Source organism: Heterodontus francisci, chromosome 5, assembly GCF_036365525.1.
Source record: "Heterodontus francisci isolate sHetFra1 chromosome 5, sHetFra1.hap1, whole genome shotgun sequence".
Taxonomy (NCBI): domain Eukaryota; kingdom Metazoa; phylum Chordata; class Chondrichthyes; order Heterodontiformes; family Heterodontidae; genus Heterodontus; species Heterodontus francisci.
In genome coordinates, this window is record NC_090375.1 from 105,708,706 (window position 1) to 105,717,301 (window position 8,596).

Sequence of the window (8,596 nt, forward strand, 5' to 3'; positions counted from 1 at the left end):
CCCCCTCTCTCTGTTCCCCTTTCTCTCTCTCTGCCCCCCTTCTGTCTCTCTGTCCCCCTTTCTCTCTCTCTGTTCCCCCCTCTCCCTGTCTCTCCTCTCTCTCTCTCCCTCTCTCCACCTTCTCTCTCTCCCACTCTCTCTCACACAGTCGCAGAGAGAGGAACGTTCTTTTAAAGTTGTCAGTTTCAAATCTGACAGCCGCTGATATCGGGAACAGTGGTTTCCCAACAGACTCAGGGTTTTCCGGTGTGCTTTAAAAAAAAAGTCAGAACCCACTGGACAAAGGTTTTGTATATCGATTTCTCTGTATTGTATATACTAGTTTAGCTGTTAATAAACCTTTTAGAGATCTTCAAGGAACTGGAATCCACTTAGCTCATTGTGTTGCTTAAGATAACACAAAGAACACATGACATGATGGCAGCTGTGGCGAAAAGACAACATATAACCTTGAAGACCACTGGTAAAACAGCAAACAAAATTTAAAAGCAATACAGACAATAGAAGAGAACATTTGAAGCAACAAGTGAAGAAACTTTCAAACAAGGATCTGAAAAGAGTGAAGGAAAGCTACATACCTTAGAAGTCTGAGAATCATAGAATGGAAGCATGTCTGAGGGGCAAGCGATTGGGTCAGTCAATGCTCCAATGATCATAAAATTCCAGTTAAAACAAAAAGCCTTTGAAGTGTTTAAAAATATATCATTTTCTAAAGGCTCCATGTGAGCCAAGGACAAAAAAGGAGGAAAAACCTGAAAAGTGTGCAAACTAAAAAAAAGCCCGTTAGTAAAAAAAAAAGTGCGGGAAACCCAACACTGCTGAGTTTCCATTAAAGTAGTCAAGCTGAAAAAAATCATTAAACCAGTCAAGCGTTAAGAACATAAATAAACTCGAGCAAAAAAAAGGGGAAAACCCTTGAATTGCCCATCGAACAGCTGTGTAAATATATAAGCCGAAGTTCTGAAAGCAAAATAAATACAGAACACTGTCAAACACCTGTTACACTCCATCAAAACAGCTGGCCTGAAAAAAAGAGAATTTCTTAAAGGGGCAACAGCGCAGAGTTAATAGAACAAGTTTCAAACCACAAATAGAACAGTCATAATAAGTACAGTGCTGAAGGCACGCACAGAGATGAACAAAGGTAAATATAGCACAGAAAGCAAAAGAACAGAAGAAAGATGGATATCAAATTTCCCTGCATGAACTGGAAGGACATTGATATCCTCTCCAAGTTCAAACTTTTTAAACAAAGAATGCGGTTATGCTTCACAGACAAAGTGATTATAGAACCATAGAAGCAGGCTGTGAAAATATTGATAGCAGTTGGAAATGAGGGATTACACAGAATCAATACCTCTTGCTTATCTGAAGAGGACCAGAAAGATCCCACAAAGGTATGGAAAGTACTAGAAGCTCAGCTTTGGGTATTATTGAATCTTAGAATTCATCACCTAGAATTTATGCCCTACAGGCAACGGCCACTGGAATCAATAATCAATTCATCAGTAAATACTGTAGTAAGGGCAACAAATGTGATTTTTCAGAAAACAAGTTTTTGGAGTGAATACTGGAGCTGGTGATTGTCTCAACACCTATTGAAGCATTTCAAAAAGACCTCTTGGGGAAAAAGAAAGATCACAGCATTGACGAGCTGCTAGAAGATGGCAGGAAATGCAAAGCCACTGTAGCTGGACAACAGCATCTGCAAGCATCAGGTGCCGCCAACAGCATTGGCACGACAACCAGGTTGCAAACAGGAAGCAAGCTATCTGGTAAGTGTGGTTTGTTCCACTCACTGCGAAGTAAGACCTTTGCAAGGCGTGCGGTGCAAAATCTGTCTATGACTCAATGACTCGAAAAGGACACTGGGCCGCCTGTGAAAGAAATCTGGCTCCAAAGGCACAGCCAGAAGTCACGATAGGACACAAACAAATAGAAGACAGGCACAGCAACGGGACAACAGCAACAAGGAAAGCATCAGAAACCTACGTAAATGCAAGTTGATACACCAAGTTCACAGCGAAATAGACCTGTGACAAGAATCAGAGCGGAGCGATTCACAGCCAAAAGATGAGCAGGCATTTCACATTGTGAACCTGACACATTGTGTTAATGAAGTGAAACAACTGGAAGCTTTTTGCTACTATTAATATCATGTGCCCAAAGAAAGCTGGCAAACACACACTTGGGACTAAGACTGATACAGGAGCTAGTGCAAATCCTGAATCCGAATCCTGAAGAATATGTACTGGAAATTAATGATACAAGTGACAACTGCAACTTTAACTGCATACAACGGGTCACCCATCCCTTGCAGTAGCACACTAACAATGCAATGCAGCTGTGGCAAGTCGGCATGGAAACTGCAAATATTTTACCAGGTAGACATGAGTGGACCAGCGGTGGCAGGGCTACCAGCATGTAAGGACCTTAACATCGTGACTATCCACGAGATCACCAAGGTACCCATTACAGCAGAAGAGACCAAGGGTACCCACATTGAGTCAATCCAGGACTTACAACAAATGTACCTGGACAGGTTCAATGCCATTCTGCACCTCCGAGAGGATGCAGTCCCTGTGTCCAGCCCCCTGATGTCTGAGATTGAGTCACAGTTCTTCCAGGATCTCAGTGGTTCTGGTTTGGAGAGTATCAGCCCCTTCTCAGAAATGCCACACCAAGAGAATGAAGCTCCAAATTCAGATGGTGGAAGTTGATTGTCAACAGGCAGTGTTTCTTCATGCTTCAGTGACTCAGAAGAAGAGATTGACGTTGTCACTATTGAGAAGCAAAGGCTGGCAGTGGGGAGCATTGCCAAGGGGAAATCTCCAAGGACCAGAACCCGCTCACAGATTCTGACCAGCATCAAACGATGCAATCTGGAAATCCAGCAACAACACAACTATGCCGCACCCTCATCTCTCCTCTCTACAGAACCGCCAGCACCAAAACGAGCCAGAATGGACAGGTACCTCCATGAGGCCAAGTACTCCTCCCTCAACAAGTCCCCGATCTTGAGCCCCAGGTCTTCAAATGCAGAGGATGAGGAGAAGTGAAGGACACGCAACGTCCTGAAGAGACAGAGAGGAATGAGTTGAAGCATTGTCTGTTGGCTCTTCGAGATGAGGTGCCAGAAGTCTCCAAGAATGACAAGGGCTCAAAAATGGTCATCCTGAGAAAAACAACAGAGTATCTTAGCAGGCTGAAAGCAGAGCAACAGAAACTGAATAGAGAAAGGTAGAAACTTCAGAAAAAAACAGCAACAGCTTAGATGCAAATCCTCTGTGATGCAGGAAACACTGCTCGACAAACAAGGGAGAATGAAGATGGTGCATGACTGACATGCAGTGATGGAACAAGAAGACAACAACAAACACATTGACAACATGTCTGCAAATCAAAAACAGCCAAGGGTGAAATTCACATCTCCTGAAGGTTATACTGTAACAAGATCTGGAAGACCTGTCAAACCACCGAAATGATAAAAGGAGTCTTAACCTTCTGCACTCACAAATATCACAATCCCTATCTTTATATTTGTAAATTTTATAATCTCCATCCCTGTCTAACTAATTTTCATGTTACGCAATTGTATGTGTTTTTACCTGTAGTGTACGAGACTTACCTTTGGAAATAAGGGGATGTTGTATGATCACTTTAAGAGAGATATTCCTTTAAGAACTCAGTATGCTATTGAGCTAAGTACCAGGATGTAGTCATATGACTTGAAACCACTGTCGCTCTGCAACTGTAACAACTTAGACAAAGGTTCTATATATAGGGAGTACATCCTCTCACCTTTGAAATCTCCTATGGCGTCGAACCTGTTCGGGTACATTTGTTGTTAGTCCTGGACTTACTCAATGTGAGTACCCTTGGTCTCTTCTGCTGTAATGGATACCTTGGTGATATCGTGGATAATCACGATGTTAAGGTCCTTACATGCTGGTAGCCCTGCCACTGCTGGTCCACTCATGTCTACCAGGTAAAATATTTGTGTATTGTATATACTAGTTTAGCTGTTAAAACTTTTAGAGATCTTCAAAAAACTGGAATCCACGTGCCTCATAGTGCTGCTTAAGATAACACAAAGAACACATGACACTCACCACACCTCCTTCGACAGCGCCTTCCAAACCCACAACCTCTTCCACCTAGAAGAACAAGGACAGCAGAAACCTGGGAACACAACCATCTGAAAGTTCCCCTTGAAGTCTCACACTATCCTGACTTGGAAATATATTGCCGTTCCTTCACTGTCACTGGGTCAAAAATCTGGAACTCTCTCCCTAACAGCACTGTGGGTGTACTTGCACCAGATGAACTGCAGTGGTTCAAGAAGGCAGCTCGCCACAACCTTCTTAAGGGCATTTAGGACGGGTAACAAATGCTGGCCTAGCCAGCGACGCCCACATCTCATGAAAGAATTTTAAAAAGCTAATTTTCAGTAACTCAGTGAACTGTTCGCAACGAAGGAAACAATGTCAGTTGTGCTTTCACAATCAGTAATAGTTCTTACATCCCTTCTTGTCTAAAACAAAGGTCCAGTACCTGAACCACATAGATCCAACACTTCATGGCAGTTGCCTTCATTTATGATATTGTTGAACCTGGGCAAAATTTTAAAAAGAACATATTAATGTGGAATTGCCGCCTTCGTGCAGAAATATAAAACATAACTGAACATAATTTACAGATCTCTTTGGAGGCCAGAACTTAAAATGCTTTCACAATGTGTCTAGATGGAGACATTGTTGCCATTTCACCCTTGCAATCACTATTTGTTTCTAACATGTTAAAGTATATCATTTTAATGGAACTCACAACATTAGCAAATTGATAATTGCAGGAGTGAAAATGCCTGAAGTTGTGACATTACCTTGTCCAGTATCCATTTTTCTTGACTCTTTTACACAAGGTAGTTTATACAAATCATATGCTTTCATTGCCAGAAGATAAATAAAATAGAAAAATATTTTGCCTTTGTCCAGGAGGTTCTAAATCAAATATTAATTATTATAAGTTCCTGTTATAATTGCAGCCTTATATATTTTCCATGATATTTCATTTTGTATTCTCTCTCTTTCTCTAATGCATTTTCTCACATTTGAGCAGCTACTATTTTTTCTGAACAATGAATAGTGGAAGGGGAATGACTATCTCTTATTCTTCCACTCCAAATTAAAGGCAGTTATCCTAAACCCACCTATTCCAATGATTTTGGTTACTTTGCAATTTATATTCATGGTTACATGTTATGCAACCCTTTTTTGGCAGTGGATCCACCATAGGCAAAATAACATGAGTCAAGATTTTAAATAGTAAGCTTCGCAATTTCAAATGCATCCACTTGCAGAAATGAGATTCAATTTTAAATGGTTTCACATCAGTATGAAGCCTGATCAGAAAATAAAATCTTGAAAGTTAAAGCTTTTAAATTTGCCTTAGCAGAAGTGGCTGTCTAAAATGTCACCCCTCACCTTCTTTACTTCTTAGCAACACTGGTCTTCCTTGCAGTCAGCAATTGCAAGGCAATTTGTTGTATGATGTCATCCTGCTATTTGCATTGTAATATAATATGCCTGTCCATATTTGGGTGAATTTACTATATGCCTGACATCACTTCTGATGGAAATGGCACTTGATGGAAGAATAGTTACACCCCAAATTTTCCTTGCCTGTCCATCCAGGTTATGCCTGTCAAGTGAGGTATAAACAAGAGCTCTGAGTTTTCAAATCTATTAACTTAGACATCCACAGTGCCTAACTGCTCATACGATAATGAATGGCAGCATCATCGGTTAACTGGGACCATTTTAAAAAGGGTAGCAGGCATAAAAGAAATAAAAGAAATTGCTTTATTCCAGCAGAATTTTTCTTTTAATTGAAAATTCCAGAAGCATCAAGGACTGTAGTGCAGGATACCATTGATGATGAAATGATTCATGGAGTAACCGACACTGAGTTTGTGTTTTAAAATCCTAAAGAGTTTAGAGGGATGAAAAGGCTGAAGAAATTAAGGAGTTTCTTAATTTAAAGATCTTATAAAATAATGAGCACGAGTAGGAGGTTGAGCAATGAGCTTACATCACAATACAGTAGGGGAAAATGGAGAAGAAAAATACTTAGGATTCGTATATTTAGAGCTTAAGAATAAAAAAGCAGCAATGACTATAATGGTATTGATAAAACAAAGGTAAGAAAGTTTGCAAGAGAGAGATGGGAGGCTTGAGGTGAATGAGGAAACTCTTACCGGGTAACTGGTTTTCTTTACACCCTATCCAGATATACAAGAAAGATGTTTAAAAAAAAGCCATCCAGATATTTTGAATGCATTTCGGCTTCACAGGTAAGAGCTGTCGTGAGGGAAATGAAGTAATTGACCTTGAAAGGATATATTCATCTTTTTTAATTTGTTTTTTTCTGTGATGTGGGCATCGCTGGCTAGGCCTGCATTTATTGCCCATCCCTACTTATCCTTAAGAAGGTGGTGGTGAACATAAAAACAGTCTATGTTTTTGAAAAATATCATTCTTGAGATGTGGGCACCACTGGCAAGGCCAGCATTTACTGTCCACCCCTAGTTGCCCTTGAAAGTTGGGTGGGGAGCTGCTTTCTTGAACCACTACAGTGTAGGGAAGATACTCTTACAGTGCTGTTAAGCATTTAAGTACATAAGAACGTAAGAAATAGGAGTAGGAGTAGGCAATTCAGCCCTTTGAGCCTGCTTCACCATTCAATGAAATCATAGCTGATTTTCTACTTCAACACCATTTTCCTGCAGGGAGTTCCAGGATTTTTACCCAATGATGATAAGGATCACCAATACATTTCAAAGTGAAGTTGGTGTCTTCCTTGGAGGGGAGTTTGAAGGTGATGGTATTTCTATGCATTTGCTGCCTTTGTCCTTCTAGGTAGTGGAGGTAGTGGGTTTGGGAGGTGCCTTGGTGAATTTACAGAATTTATAGTGGTTATAGAGCTCTATCTGGGAATTGGGGGAAAGTTCTCCACTGGCTGGAGTCATACCTAGCACAAACAAACATGATTGAGGTTGTTGGAACATTGCTGCAGGAGTTTCTCAGGAGTTCCTAGGCCCAAACATTTTCAACTGCTTCATCAATGACCTTCCTGCCATCATACAGTCAGAAGTTGAGATGCTTGCTGGTGATTGCACAGTGTTCAGTTCCATTTGGAACTCCTCAAATAGTTGAGCAGTCTGTGCTCACTTGCAGCAAGACCTGGACAACATTCAAGCTTGGCTGATAACTGGCAAGTAACATTTGTGCCATACAGTACCAGACAATGACCATCTCCAACAAGAGAGAATCTAACCATTTCCCTTTCATATTTAATGGAATTACCATTGCTGAATCCCCACCATCAACATCATGTGGGTGGGGGGAAGGGAGGGGGATCACTATTGACCATAAACGTAACTGGACCAGCCACATATCAGAGCCTGGGAATTCTGCAATGAGTATCTCATCTCCTGTCTCCCAAAAACCTGTCCACCATCTACAAGACGCAAGTCAGGAGTGTGATGGAATACCCCCATTTGTCTGGATGAGTGCAGCTCCAACCATACTCAAGGAGCTTGACACTATAGACGACAAAGCAGTCCATTTGATTGGCACCCCATCCACCACCTTTAACATTCACTCCCTCCACCAGCAGTGCACCTTGGCAGCAGTGTGTACCAACAATAAGATGTACTGCAGCAACTCACTAAGGCTCCTTCACCAGCACCTTCCAAAGCCATGACCTCTACCACCTAGAAGGACAAGGGCAGCAGATGCATGGGAACACCACCATATATTAGGAAATATATCATTGTTCCTTCACAGTCTCTGGGTCAAAATGCTGGAACTCCCTCCTTAACAGCACTGTGGGTGTACCTACACTACATGGACTGCAGTGATTCAAGAAGACGGCTCACCACCACCTTCTGAAGGGAAATTAGGGCTGGGCAATAAATGCTGACCTTGCCAGCGATGCCCACATTCCATGATCAAATAAAACAAAAACTAAAGGTCACAATTATGAGTTCTTAAGATCATCTCAGGTATTAAAAATGAAAATTTAACTAGGCAGTAATATTGTAAGCCTGGTATAGACAAAAATAGTGAGGGTGTGCTGTAAGTAGTCTTATTTGGTTCTCTAATTTCATCAGATTCACCAATGTGAAATTTTGATGCTCATGTGTATCACAAAATAAACAGTTAACACACCAGAGCAACATCCTCAACAATCACATTTACCTTCATAACAGTAGCCATTGCATTTGCAGCACTTTGACATATTTCAACACGATAAAGTCTATTTAGTGAAATTATTAATATATTTTTAATATGAGAACATTTATCTCTTGTTTAGTCATTGGCTGTTAGTGAACTTTCAGAAAACTCTCCTTTGGTTGTTTATGGACTCACATCAAAGCATTCATCCATATTCAAAAATTGAGCAGTGTTTTCTGTTTCTATTGTAACTCAATACTGTGTTTTATTGGGATTCAGAGACACCTGGCAGAACAAGGAACTGACCTCTTGGTTCATTGAAAGAAGGTGCGGAGGGAATGATTATTAGACAAAATGGT

General features: G+C 40.9%; 1 pseudogene; it reads left to right on the forward strand.

Annotated features, from left to right (window-relative positions):
• The first annotated feature begins 2,528 nt into the window (after positions 1–2,528).
• Positions 2,529–3,344, forward strand: LOC137370271 (N-myc proto-oncogene protein-like; annotated as a pseudogene).
• Positions 3,345–8,596: the final 5,252 nt, after the last annotated feature.